Raw genomic sequence first — 14,999 nt, forward strand, 5'->3', positions numbered from 1 at the left:
ACAATCCAATTTTCTTCCGCGCACGGCTTGTTTATTTAAGGGCGGGGTGGCCTGCTCTTCCCTTGGAGTTAGTTAGTTTGATGGGCCTGGACTTCTCTGACCAGGGAAAATGGGAGGCTTGCAGTGCCCTGCTGATGCTGTCATCATTTGGCAGTGTTACAAATTTTTTTTTTTTTCACATTGTAAGCATGGCTCTTGCCCTGAAGGGTGGGACTGGCTTAGTTAGGATTAGGGTATGTTAGGCCCCACTCAATGTTACTAAAAGTTAAATTTTGAATGTTTTTAATTAATTAGGATATTTTCTTTTCAATAATGAAAGGCACCCGGGGTGCTTTTTAAATGGAAAATTTTATTTTACAAGAATAATGATACTTCTTCTCTTGTTTCTAGGATTGCTGCAGTTGGGGTGCGTGCGTGCGTCTGCCCACTCCCTTTATTTGTTTTAGCTTTTTATTTTCATGTTATTATTTTAGTTTATTGTTTTGGATGATGGAACCAGACCAGACCAGACCAGACCAGACCAGACCAGGTGATGGATGGCCGCATTGGAGGAAGTGTCCAGGATGCAGGGTGGTGGCCTACACTGAAGAATTTGGACATTGAATAATCCCTTGGACAATCAGGCCCCACTTTTAAAGCAAAAAGAAACGTGTCACCTATTATGACTAAGTTATTTAATTCCCTGGCCTGCAATTTTGACATCACAACAAGCAGGCCCCACTTTTAAAAAAAATATGTCACCTATTATAGTTTTTCCAAATGAAGGACTTTTTTCAATGATGGTGCGCACATGTGTTTCACCGTGCGATTTAGAATGTTTTTTGTTGTTTTAAGCTTGATGTTTCATTAGCTATCTTATAAACATGGGGTTTTTTACTGTTCTTATATTTTCACCTTGATTGATCAATGGGTGGTTACCTTAAAATTTGGATTGTTCTGGGTAGAGTGTCTTTTAGTATGATTATGTATTAATGTTTGCCCAGACCTTGCAACTGTATTTTTCAGATTTCACTTTCAATTGACAAATGTCAGCAGGTAGGCCTCATTTAGGCCTATTGTTATTTTCATCTCACATATTAGCACCTACACCAATAGTTTCATGAGTCATCATTAGCTTAAGTTGCCTATAGTACGTAAGGCTCATTTAGGCCCTTTCTTGTTCTCTCATTAGAAGTTGAAACACATTTAGTTTTTAAGTTCACAACTGTAGGTAGGCCTTATTTAGCCTTAAGTTGTCCGAAGTAGGCCCATTTAGGCCCCTTGCTGTTTTCATTCAACACATAAGTCCCTACATCATTAGATTTCATCAATTATCATTAGAAGTTGAGGAACATTTAGTTTGAGGATGCTTTGGTTAGTTTCTGTTGTTATCAGATCCAATCTCAGATATTTTCAGCATTCAAGTCAAGGGTGCTTTGATTTGTTTTTAGGTTTCTATTCCCTACAATTGAGTTTCAGGTGGAATTTCCTTGAGTTGTCATTCTTTTTGGGGAGTTTTTTAGGTTTTGATTTGTTGATAGATTGTGTTGATATTTGTTTATTTAGATGTTATTGTTTGTCAGATGTTCGCAAGATAAGGATCTAAGGGTGGATGGCAGAGTTTTTTGGGCTTTATTTAGCAGTGATATAGATCTTAATCTTGCTCACATCTAGGATAGGTATTTTTAGCCTATGTTGGATAGATTATGTTGATGTTTAGATGGTTGTTGTTGTTTATAAGATGCTCGCAAGATAAGGATCTAGGGTGCAGTGTAATGGCAGGGTTTTTGGCTTTATTTAGCAGTGATAATAGATCATTATTCTTGCTCGCATCTAGTATAGGCATTCTTAGCCTGTGTTGGCCCTTTTAAGCCCTTTTTCCAGACCTAGAAGAGGATAGCTGCTTGATATGCCTTTATTCTTGACTTTAACCTGTCTATTGCCTATTGGCTTTGACATATTAGACATATTGGTATGGTTTATGTAGGTATTCTGACAGAGCTAAGGAGCATTTCACCCCTTTCAGGCCTAAAGCTAGAGAGACTCCATCTTGATGGAAGCAGAGAGGCTTTTTAGGGCAAAAGCAATGTTTATAGTTATAACTGTTGTTCGCCCTAAGCGGACCGGAGAGAACCGGCCAGAGCTGAATCTAATCAGGAATTGTTCCCGGGCTCAGTCTCTAGACGAAACAAGCAGACTGTGCCACTGTGGGAGCGTCTAGCGCAAGGAGCCTGGTGCATGGGATTGGTGAGAAGAAGCTGCTGGCTGGAACTTTCCATGAGGAAACAGCATTCTATATTTGTGAAGTGCAGAGGCGGAGTCAGGGAGTCGAGGAGAGAGTCAGTCAGAGGCAGTCGAGGAGAGAGTCCAGCAGAGAGGAGAACAGTGGAGTGGAGTTGGCAGAGAGAGAGAGAGGGTTCAATCTGGAGAAGAGCTGAGTTGAATAGTGAGCTGGAACTGAAGGAAGCAGTCAGAAGCAGTTGCTTATCAGGAGGAGGTGTGAATAGCTGGAGTCTGAAGTAATGCCTTTTAGAAGAGATAGAGGAGAGCTCGTGGATTAACCTATGGGAGCAGATGGAATTGGACATTGGCGCAGAGATAGAGCGAATAAGAGAGACAGAATGAACGGTGATCAGAGCGGCAGGAACTATTAAGAGTGAAGACGCAAGGTGGAGAGACAGTTCGTGTGGGGGAGAGGAGTCCAGAGACAGAGCGATCAGCGCAGAGGTGTACCCAAGAGTGCAGGAGAGGAGAGAGAGCATGAGATGAGCCAAGGCACAGACGAGAGAGGAACCCAGATGACAGCTAGAACAAGACTTCACACTAATCAGGTGATATTGTTTTCATCACATTAGCTACACTTAATCTTTTCCCTTTCAGCGGAGTGTTCCTGTTATGTGTAATCTTTTCTCTTTCAAGCGGTGTGTTCTACCTATAGTCTTTGTTAGATTTGCATAAATGTTTATATTACTGTAATAAATAACCCCCAGTTTATAACTAACTGGTGTGTAATCCCTATTCTTGTTCACTAAAGGTAAATGGCACTTCTAGGTGTTTGCTAGATGCATGAATGGATGAGTAATCCCAATCAGGTAAGTGGTGATCACATAAATAGGGAGTGAGTGGACCTTTGATGCCAAGAGCAGGTAATACATAATAATCTGGACCCACACTCAAAGTTATTATTGTAGTTTCATCCCGAGTAGACAGCTGAGATAATATCCCAATATATATGTATAGGTGTTCATAGGAATGTGGTCGTCGTTGATATGCGGCGTTAATGAGAGCGACGGGAGGGACACCGCCGTGTAAATCCACCAGATTGTGGCATAAGACTAAATGAGAGCGTCAGGAGGGATACTGACGTTTAGGTTTCGCAGGATCGCGAACGCTTTGGAAAAGGGAGCATTGGGTTCTGCAGGCCCGTGTGTAGACGCACCAGATTGTGTGTCAGATCTGCCCTAGGGTAGAACGGTCTGGGTCAGGGTGGCCGCGAGACCAACTGATGTGAATAAGTGTAGTGTAGGGTATGGATATCCCTAGTAATCAGTGAGTATTCTTAGTATCCCTATAGATTTAGTGGTGTTCTTAATAATATGAGCTTGTATATTGCGAGTTCCCTATCCTCAGGTAGGTACCAGGTGCCTGGATATAGAGGAGTCCTGAGGACGGAAGGTGAGTACGTTTTGGCTGGGTCACAGGGGCCCCTGGGGGCTGATCCCATCTAAACAGAAAATCCAGCCATTACAGATGTCAACACACGTAACAATTCAACTGGAAAACCATGTGAAATGCCACAAACCACCTAAAAACACAAGTGCAAGCCAAAACCTTCAGCACCCTGGTACTCTAAGGGCCCAATTAAGAGTCTAACGGTCTGAGGACCACCAGACTTACAGGGACGGAGTGGTGGTCCAGCCACCACCACACCGGCGGGCAGACTTCTGTATAACAACTTTGGCGGTCAAACTGCCATTGCACTGCCACAACCACCAGGGAACCCTGTTCTTTTGCAGTCTGGCTGCGGGTAAGGGCACAAATTCCGAGTTTCAGGACCACCAGCAGAGTCATGGAGGTTCTTACTCCATGAAACTGCAGGCGGTCATGCATGGGTGTACATGCAAGGGGGCACATGTTGTGCCATCCTGGGTGCATGCACCCCCAGTTCCAGCAAGACACAGACTTCACAGTCCATGTTGCGCTGGATGAGCTGTGGGGATGCATTTCTAAGGCATAGATTGGTGCGTTTGAAAGGCATCGCCAATCCAACCGCCAGACCACGAAAAACTCTTAATCTGGCCGGAGGCGGCGGCCCTGTTTGGCAGTCCTGGAGCAGGGCGTGGTGGGGTGGCCTGCTCCAGGACCACCAAACTGGTAATCAGGCCCTAAATATCTTGCAAACAGCAATCATGCCATCCAAGGACAACATTTTTTGGGGAGAATAAACAGAATTCCCAATGACCTCACACTACTGAAGTCACTTCATGTAACATGCAGACAACTCATCACATTCTTTTTATTTATTTTATTTTTAAAGTTTTGTATAGCGCGAACATGACCGCGGGTATCAGAGCGCTTTACTTACGAGATGAGGACGACATAGGTAAATAGCTTTGGGAGAAAAAGCATACAAATATATATCCGGACAACAATAGAATATTGGCAGGCATATGCCACAAAGCGTGTTAAGCAGCAAAACAAGATGGGAGACAAGAGGAGCAAAACTTTTAGTTCAGCGCAGAGTTTAAAAGTAAGGCTTTCACTTTCCTTTTGAAGGCAAATATTGAGGAAATCAGTCTTGTTTCCACAGGTAGGGAGTTCCATATTCTCGGGGCAATTACAGGGAATGTACGATTGTAGGTTTTCATTTTTTTTAATTTCTTCGGCTTGAGCAGAAGTGTGCTGGTGCTCCTAGAGGGCCGTAAGGCTCCAGATAGTTCGAGCTTATTTTCCAGGTAAAGGGGAGTGTTGTAGTGTATCGCTCTAGGAGTTATACATGCAATTTTTAACTGGATCCTTGAGTCAAATGGAACCCAGTTGAGCGATTTCAGGTCCGAAGAGATGTGGTTGGTTTTCCTAGAGCCAGTGAGGAGTCTAGTCGCTGAATTTAGCGATGCTCTAATGGGGGCTAAAGCTGAGTTTCGGAAGCCCGCATAGAGTAGCACTGCCGTATTCTAGTCTGGAGATGACTAATGCTTGCACTGCAGATTTAAAGTCAACATTGGGGAAGGTAGGGTTTGAGTTTTCTTAGGATGCTCAATTGGTAGTTAGCTCCTTTGGTAGATGCTCTGATGTGATCCTGCATGTTTAGGTTCTTATCTAGCACAATTCCTAGTGATTTAGTGGAATCAACGGTGTGAAGTGTGCAGTTCAGAGCTGAGAGGTTTTCAAGATATTTCTCGACAATCGCGGGTTCTTAGCGGGAGAAATGAGGAGAAATTCTGTTTTAAGAGCGTTTAGTTTGAGGTGTTGGATGTTAGCCAATTAAGAGTTTGAGAAGGATTCCGTTGAGTGACTTGATATCTTCAGGGGAGGTGATTTTCATGCACAGTTGGGTGTCATCCGCCTTCATGTGATATTGGATGTTTGAGTCTTTGAGGATTACAGTGAGTGGTTCCATGCAGGGTTGAAGAGCGTGGGGGAGAGTGAGGAACCCAGGGGGACACGCAGCGAGCAGGGACTCACGTTGGATAGTGTTTGATTGGATTTGATTCTCTGAGTTCTATTGTTGAAAAAAGAGGCAAACCATTTTAGAACAGTGCCTGAGAGCCCCATCCTACATTCCAATAAGCTCAGTAGATTGTCATGTTTAATAGTGTCAAATGCTGATGAGAGATCAATAGTATGAGTAGTCAACTATATGAGTGATAGCCGTTTCCATGCTGTGGCGAGGACGGAAGCCCGATTGGAATTGGTTGAGCAGTTGAAATTGCTCAATGTGTTTGCGCAGTTATTCGTGTACAAATTTCTCAAGTAGTTTTGCCAGGGTAGGGATGTTTGTTATTGGCCGATAGTTATTAAAGTCTTCAGGGTCTGCTGTGGGTTTTTTGAGAATGGGGAGAACTAGGCCCTCCTTTAGGCAGTCAGGGATCACACCTTGCAGGAGAGATGCATTGATGATCTTGGATCAGAGTGGGACTAGTGATCCTATCATTTCTTTAAAGAAGTTGGAGGGGAAGGGATCATTGAAGTGATTTGACGGTGTCAGGGTTGAGAGGATGCTGAAGATGGCAGCGTCATTGATGGGTGTGAATTGACTCCAAGAGGCACTGTTTTTAGTGGAGTGACAGGACGGAATAGAAAGGGACGAGTCTAAGGAGGAGTCAAGAGAGGGTGGGAGATCAATTAGGGCAGACTTTACATCTGATTCGATCTTACTCGCCTTTTCAAGGAAGAAGTCGGCAACATCATTGCAGTTAGCCTGAGGACGGGAGATGAGAGGGGATTGATTAGGAGTGGTATTGGATTGTGACTTACTCAGCTCAAATAACCTTTCCGGGCAGTTTTTGGCTTTGTCCAGTTGTGATTTGAAGAAGGTTGCTTTTGCCTTTTTGAAGAGTTTGTTGTATCTACTCCTTTTTAGTCTTGCACGTCAGCCTTGTTTGCAGGCGGCAATAGGGAGATATTGCAGCGAGCTATAAGCTCATTAACGTTTGAATTTTGGAGCGTTCTTTTCCAATGTTTTTGTTTTACTGGTTGTGATGTTTTGGGGTTCCAATTTTCTAGGATACGGAAGGTGATCATGTGATGGTCAGACCAGTCACAGGGGAGGAAAAATTTGAGCTGTATGGAGTTGGGATTAGAGATGATTAGATCGAGGGTCGATCCTAAATTGTGTGTGGGTTTGTCACAGAATTGAGTCAAGCAGAGGTCAGTTAGGAAGTTTTTGAGACTGTTTACCTCCTGGTCATGTGGGTCATTCCAGTGGAGATTGAAGTCACCACAGAAGATCTGGGGGCAGTGTCGCCCCTGATTGGAGTAGATGGTTTCCTTAGTTTGTTCAATTACAAGGAGGTTGTCCCATAGAGGGCAAAAGAAGATGTGCAGGCTGAATAAGATTGGTAGTGATGTCTATGGATAAATATTCACAGGATGAGAGGTTTGCGGAAGGGGACTGTTTTGCTGAGAGAGAGAGTTGTGGTAGATACAGGCTTGCCACCACCCGTTTACTTGACGCAAAAATACGGAAGTCGGTTAGAGGAGGATACCACCATGGATCTTAGATATCGCGTCTAAGGGGCAAAACACGAGATTTTGACCTATGATTGTTGTCTTTGAGTTTTCACCACAGGCAAAAAGGTTTTTTGAATCATATGAGAATCAGAGGAAGACTACCCCTGAAGAAGGAACTGTGTAAGTTCCGAAATGCATTTGGCGCCAACAATAAATAGAACATGATTTTGTAAAAGGTTTTTTGTGTTTTTTGTACATGTATATGAAGTAAGTACAATGATCAAATGATTTAATCATTGACACAAGAACATTATGTACATTTGTAATGATTTTCTTTGAGTTAAAAATGTTCTCAAAAACAGGAATAAAACTGTTATAAGTTGATAAAGTTGTATGTTTATATTGTGGTGGTATCACCAAGTGAAGTGTGCGCAGCAAATTCAAATCTTAGTACTTGTCATAACCAGACCACCCGTTTTCTTAACATGATTTAGTGTGATAATGTTGTGGCATGGAGGGACTAGAATGTCAAGGGTGGGACCTGAGGAGTTGATGAGCCAAGTTTCGGTGAGAATAAGAAGGTTCAGATCCTGGGCGAGGATGAGATCGGCAAGATCCGTGGCATGTTTAACAGCTGATCTACAGTTCAGTAACATGCATTTCAGGTGTGGTTTGTGGTCAGTGAGGGGCTGTGTAATGTGGATCTGCATGAGGTATTAATGTTTAATGCATTGGCGTTGAGGCTGGGACCTCTATGTGGGTTGGGGGTTGTGCTTTGTATTGCCATCGTTTTGCCACGCTTGGGATTATTTGATCCAGGTGGCATTGCAGGGGTGGTTTGCGCCGTTCCAGTGGGGATGGAGATGCAGGTAAGTGAGGAGTTGTAGGCTTGGAGGAGGAAGAGAATATCTGATTCAAATAGATGATTTTTAGATCTGGTGGGTCTAGATAGAGCTTGGCATAGCAAGTGGAAATCCATTCTTGGCTTGGGAGTTTCTGCCAGGCGTCACATGGTACCCTGGGGGAAGGAGATGGTATATAGGTAAGGTAAAGTGACAGGTCTGAGGTGACGTTAAGAAGATTTTGAATGCCAGCTCTGTTAATTTCTTCGAGCTTAGATGCAGGTGTGGTTCATAGTTCTTGTGGAGGGGAGGAGGGGGGTTGTTCGCTAGGGTGGAGGTAGACGGGTCCCTGGAGAGGGGACGATGGTGGTGGGGGCGTCTCTTGCGGAGGATTTCCGTCTCTGTTGTGCTGGAGAGCACTGTAATATAGCACTAGAGTTGGCATGAGGCCGTGATTGGGTGGAGGGGGCGAAAGGTTTGAACGTTGAGGGTTAGAGAGTGAGCGGGGTCTTTTGGTGTTGAGGGGGACAAAGGGAAAAGTATTCATGGAGGGTTGTGGGCGAGCCTGCTGTGTAAAGAGGGAATTATGTGGGGAAGAACCAGGAGGGAGGGCCTGCTGTGGAGAGGGGGTGATATGTAGGAGAGAGCTGGTAGGAAGGGCCTGCTGTGGAGAGGGGGAGTTGAGTGGAAAAGAGCCAGGAGTGGGGGAAATGAAGTGACAGTGATCTGAGTTTGGGATATTTTTTGCTCCAGTATAGAGGGAGTGGCTATGTTTCGGCCCGGGTCTTCATGAGACGGTGGGTGAGTCTGTGGGCCCAGATTTGGCAGAGCTGCAGCCCTATATTGAGTGTAGGTGGGTCGATCAATAGGTGGTTGTGGCAACTTAGAGAGAGATCTAGACGGTCCTGGGGCAAGGTTAGCGGAAGGACGTTCCTAGAGTGACTTGGAGTGTGAAGTGATTTTTTAATGAAGGAGAATCTGTCCTCAAATAGGTTCCGATTGGAGGCTTGAATTAGGATATTCCCATTGTTGTATATGGATATGGTGGCATTAGCACTGAAAGTGGATGACGACTCAACTAAGAGTCTTATACCGTGAGCAAATTTCTTAGCAGAGGCGATTTTGAGTAAAGTTTGGAATGCCGTTCTCCACTGCGTCTTCTTTTAGAAAATCAGGTCATTGGTAATGGCTCCTTTTTTTGGACAGAAGTATGGGTCAGAGATAAGGGTTTCAGGATTGGCTTTGAGCAGTCTATGTTTCATAGATTTAGTTGTGCTTTTCAAGAGGTTGGCCTGACAGTTGATTATGTATCTGTTTATGCCTATCTTCTCAAGCCTGGGGTCCCGACTGCATTGGGCGCTGAGGGACATGGTAGAGACAGAAAGGGTCGCGATTATAAGCCAAAGTTTTATACTAACAAAATCAATGAAGCTGCTGACAAAAGCAGAACATGACCACAATAAAGCACTACATCAACCTCTAGCCTTACTCACCTATCCCAAACTCCACAAACAAGTGCAATGCTATTAATCTATTCTTCAGTAAAAAGGATCTAATAGCATAGCAACAACACCAAGCCTGCATCTCTTCTTAGGTCCATTCCTTAGGTCCATTCCTTCTTGCAGCAAAAGCCCGGTCTCGCTCAATTCTTGTCGGCATACTCAATTCCTCAAAAATACCTTCTTTGAAGATTCTTATCCTCATTCTTCAGCAAAGCTCTCTATCAATATTGTCAAAGCTTCCCTCACCGGACATCTTCCAAGAAGCTCTCAAAACAGGCTTCTTAAGAAATCTACACTAAGCCAGGATGACGTTGAAATCTACTGTCCAACCTCTCACTTATGCTTCATCAGCAAGCGAACTGAAAAATCAGTTTATACTGAACTTCAAGATCACAACAGCAAAAACCATCCTCTGTACATCTACCAAGCTGACTTCTGATCAGGATAACAAATGGAGACAGCTACCTTGCACATTGTAGAAGCCCTCCTCACAACAGATGAAGATGCCCCCGCCTTTTCTTATGGCTGAACCTTGCAACTGCCTTCGACACAATAGAACATCCCACCTTAGCCAAACACTGTCTAGAATCAGATTCATTGGCAAAGCCGTTGAATTGTTATCCTACCTTTTCAACAGACACCATTCACATGGGCACTTGCTTATCCCAGAATATTCCTATTATCCATAGAGTCCCCCATGGTTTTATATATTCCTGGTCAACTTCAACCTCTTCATGGTGCCACAACTTTCACCCAATGCCAGGTCACTTAGATTCACCTAGATGGACACAAAAATCACTGTCAAGGAACCACAAATGTGAATTTACATATTATATATATCATAATGACTGCTTATATACATACACGTCTTAAATTGTGGTTATATATATCAGTTGTGACTTTCTTGTTGTACCTGCTTGAAACCCACTATCGCCTTAGCATTATTATACATTTACACACATTTTAAAAAGCTTTCCATTTTATAAACCCATTTTGTACACTGCACATTTTAACGGAGCTGTTCTAGTAAGCGTAGCCTCGCCCTAAAGTTGGCCTATCAAAGAGAGGATTTTATAAAGTAGTGGAGTCAGCTCTTACTACTGAAACATGGATCTCCTGTCCAAGGCCTTCTCTCATTCTTTACAAGGAACAGCCAGGTACTTGGTCCTTAGTGTCTAGCTGTACCTTTCTATTTATCATGTGTTCCTGCTTCCATTCACTTGCAATAATGAAAAGTGTATAAATGTAGTATCACAATGAATGGATTATGACATTGCATGCTCTAACTGATCTTCAGAGAAGCTCTGGTCCATTGATTAAGCATTTGCCTTCCTTATTTTTGAATGCTTGCTAGCTATTAGTGCATTAAACACATTCTTAAGAAACTGAAACCATTCCTCCCAGAAAGTGTCTTTAGAACTGCTGTTCAAGAACTTGTACTCTCAAATGTGGATGGTGAAAAAACTCTGCTTCATGGTCTCTATAACTCCACCCTCCTCTCCTTAATGGCATCGTACAAGCTGCAGCATGTCTCATACAGAGCCTAGAGGAATAAGATAACTTCCCTCCCATCCGGATGAAAATACAAGCTCCTTTTGACATCCGGCACCATCTTCAAAACCAGCTGCATCATTTACAAAACTCTAAGAACTGCCTATCTGCTGACATGCTCAGCCACTCAGGAGGCTGTTCACAGCCAAGACACCATTAAACTGAAGACAAAGAAGTTTATAAAAGAAAAACAAAGTAAAGGAAAATGCTACTTACCAGTATGCATCTGTTCTTGGTATGTAGAGCTGTAGATTCGTATACTTGTGCATAGCTCGCCATCTGGTGTTGGGCTCGGATGTTTGCACTTCGTTATTGTAGAAGTCTTTGTAGTCACAAGATAGGGGACCCATCCTTTGGTTTGTAGTGCGCCTGGGCATCAACTCCATCTCCAGATTGTTTTCACCATAAAGTGTGATGATGGAGTTAGTAAGAAATAGAAAAAGATGTCCATGTGTAATGTATCTAAGTAAGATAGTACTGCAACACATATAGGTATTTGGGGAGGCGGGTGGGCATATACGAATCTACAGCTCTACATGCTAAGAACAGATGCATACTGATAAGTAGCATTTTTCATTTGAGGCATATGAGCTGTACATTGTATACTTGTGCATAGACTAGATAGCAGTTACCCCGTTAGTGGTGGCTACCTGTATGTGTTGCATACCCCTTTGTGGGTATCTGTGCGCCTTACAAATGTAAAAAATAAATAAATAAATAATTAAAAAGTAGTTTGAAAAAGTGTTCTCAGTACAGCCTGGCCCACACTAGTGTATTGTGGCCTTAGGCCTGCTTTGCACGCATGTTATTTTAGCATGGCTTAATAGAAGTTTAAAAGCCATTTTACGTTTTGCCGTTTTGCACACGACACTGCATATAGCAGTTTTTGTAAGTTATGCTTCATGAAGGTCTACACATGGGAAAAGGTTCGTTTTCGACATCTCTAGACTTACATCGTGCCCCAAGTCTGCACAGTTACTGTTGAAATCGTCAAGGTTATTATAACATGGTAGCTGTTGTTTGGCATGATCAGTTAACGTTTATAGACACAACAATTTGGCAGCTGTGAGCCAACTGAGATTCTGGCGCCCTTATTATTGCATAGTTGCCATGATTTCAGACACTTGGAACATTTTCCGTTTCCAGGGATGCAGAGAGCTTTAGGTGATCCGGATGTGATTTACTCTTGCTGAGCGGGATGGTAATAGGGTCCCCCAAACAAGCCTAAGAGACCTTCTTTAGTTTATAATACATAGTTCCTACATAGGGAGGGTGTTCAAACTAGGTGCCATAAGACCTGTTTTCACCATCATTGTAATATGATTTCTCCTTTTGTATTTTATGGAATTGTAACAATGCTGACCATTTTATTTCTAATCATATGTCTGCTTATGTTGGCTAAGATACTGCATTTGAGATCACCCCGTTAAAATAAATATTTTAACCTTACCCGTGTCTCTAATTTACTCCTGTTGTAGACTGGTACGAGAGTATAACAAAAGAGAGTTCTCACTTCCCACCATTTCTGAGATGGTCTTTTTTCGCATGTTCTAGGTCAGAGGTCTTCAAACTTTTGGATGCCGAGACCCCCCTGTCAACATTTTCAAGCGTAAGGACCCCCCCCCTGACAAAAATTTCTAAACCTCTAGGTTATGAGGAAGGTGAGGACCAAATTATGCGACCGGCTTCACTAAATTGTGTGATTAGAAAATGTAAATAATGTTCTGTGATGCTGCGTATTTTGGGGTAGCATTGCTTTATTATTAAGAATTTTTTTAAACACAGTAATACTGAGGAAAGATTTCACACCATCAGTACCAGTTTATAACCAAAATACAGCAATTAACATCAGAAAGATGTCTAGTCAACCTCTGTGAAGGGCCTCCCAATCCGCAGGAATACACGCTGCCACATTAGAAGCTCACCTGGCCATGGCCGGGAGCAGCAAGGGTGCATTCAAACCGTGGTGGTCTTGTGCAGAGTTAAGCAGTTTACCCATGCCCCTTTCCTCTCACCCCCTTCCTTCCATCCCTCTCTTCTCTCCTCTCCCAACCCCGGATCCCTCTCTCACATTGCAGGCAGATGGTTATTAGCCACAGGACACCTTTTGGTAACAGTAGCGCACTACAAATGTAAATAATAGGCAGAAGCAGGGGATCCACTAGACCTGAACTTCGGTGGGGTGGGGGGTTAACACTCCCAGCCATGGCTTGTCCAAGCACTGGTCGCACACGGTGCAACAGTCTTTCCACCTTCTCCATGAATTCCCTCACTACCACTCACCAACAATACACCTCATCTCTCTATAGCACCTGTCTGACAAACATTTAATTTATAGCGCTACTCATAGTTTACTCACACTCAGTTCTGTGATGTGCATGGGACATCTTCTTTGTACCAGGCACTTTAACCTTCTGCACTGTGTGGGTGACAAGAATGCCCATGTGACTGCATGGTGAGCAATGCAACAGTGTGAGAGTATGGTAAAAGGAGTGACAGCAGGGTGAGTGAGGTGACCATATGAATTTGGGTTCGGCTGTAAGTGCAGAGTGGGACGAATTAGTACATGGTTAGTGATGGCCTTGTTCGAGTGTGCTACAGATTGAGCAGTAAGGGGGGGGACAGGTGAGTGGAGTGTCACATGAGTGCAGGGTGATAAGTGTGCTCGTGTGACTGCAGGGTGAGGTACAGAGTGAACAATGCAAGCGAAATTTTAGTGCAGAGTGATTACTGTGAGAGCAGGGTGAGCGGGTGAATAGTGTGAGTGCATGGTGATCAGTGTGAGTGCATTGTGATCAGTGTGAGTGCATTGTGATCGCTATGAGTGCATGGCGATCAGTGTGAGTGCATTGTGACGGCTGTGAGTGCAGGGTGAGCGTGAAAGTGAAGGCGAGAATGAGGAGTGAGTTGTCTGAATGCAGGGTGCAATCCCAGAAACTTGAAGCGTAGGGTTTCAGATATAAGTTAAACTGTTGCTATAATGGCATTAATCAGGGTTCGAGGGTGGAGGAAATAAATAATGTGCTGATTCTGCAACAAACTTCCAGTCTAATGATTAGGGTTACCAGCTCATTATTTTGATGGCCCAGAAATAAGCAGTCACCTACAGCTGAATTTTTTGCACTTATCTGTGAATACTTAGAACAGCAAATATAAATAGAAATCACTTTTAATTGTGTTCTAGGGCTGCCTCATTGATCCATGACTAATAATTAAAGAAAATAAAGACAGAAAAGTCACATCACTAATTAATACATACTTTTTTATTTATAACTCAATTTAGTGTCAAGAGCAGGTCTCTGCAGGATCTTTAACCCCTTTGATGCTCATGACGAGCTGAGCTCGTCATGAGGCACAGTGGAGCTGTGCTGATGACGAGCTGAGCTCGTCATGAACAATGGGTAAACATCAAAGGTCAGCACAGGAGAAAAATATCCCTAGCAGCCAAGGTGTTAAACAACACATAGCAGGCATGTTTCTTTTGGCAACCCAACTTTATATTTCTTTTCATTAAATGCATTCTCGCACTACAGCAGTAAGTGTAAAAATACAAATGTAAGGAATAAGCCGAGTGGGGGCCCAGTGGGTACTGGAACCATAAAAAAACTAAGCTTTGGTAATCAGTTAACAAAGGCATGTAAATATGCTAATGGTCTTTAAAGACCTGTGAAAAACTCGGGCCGGAGATAAGACTCCAGACACTGCCTAGCCGAGGCCCCAGGAGCACGAGCTGCACTGCAGCAGCCCGGGCTGAGACACAGGATGGGGGAGAGGGCCAGGGCAGAAGTGACACTGTGAAGGCGCGACCCCCTTTGTATCGCTCCATGGCCCCCTGGGGGTCGCGCCCCACAGTTTGAAGACCCTGTTCTAGGTTGTCTAATCATTGGTTACTTTGCTATAGGATGAAGAGCTAATGTGACACTGATGCTAGCTGGTTGGGTTTTTTTCTAGG

Source organism: Lissotriton vulgaris, chromosome 5, assembly GCF_964263255.1.
Source record: "Lissotriton vulgaris chromosome 5, aLisVul1.2, whole genome shotgun sequence".
In the NCBI taxonomy this organism is placed as follows: domain Eukaryota; kingdom Metazoa; phylum Chordata; class Amphibia; order Caudata; family Salamandridae; genus Lissotriton; species Lissotriton vulgaris.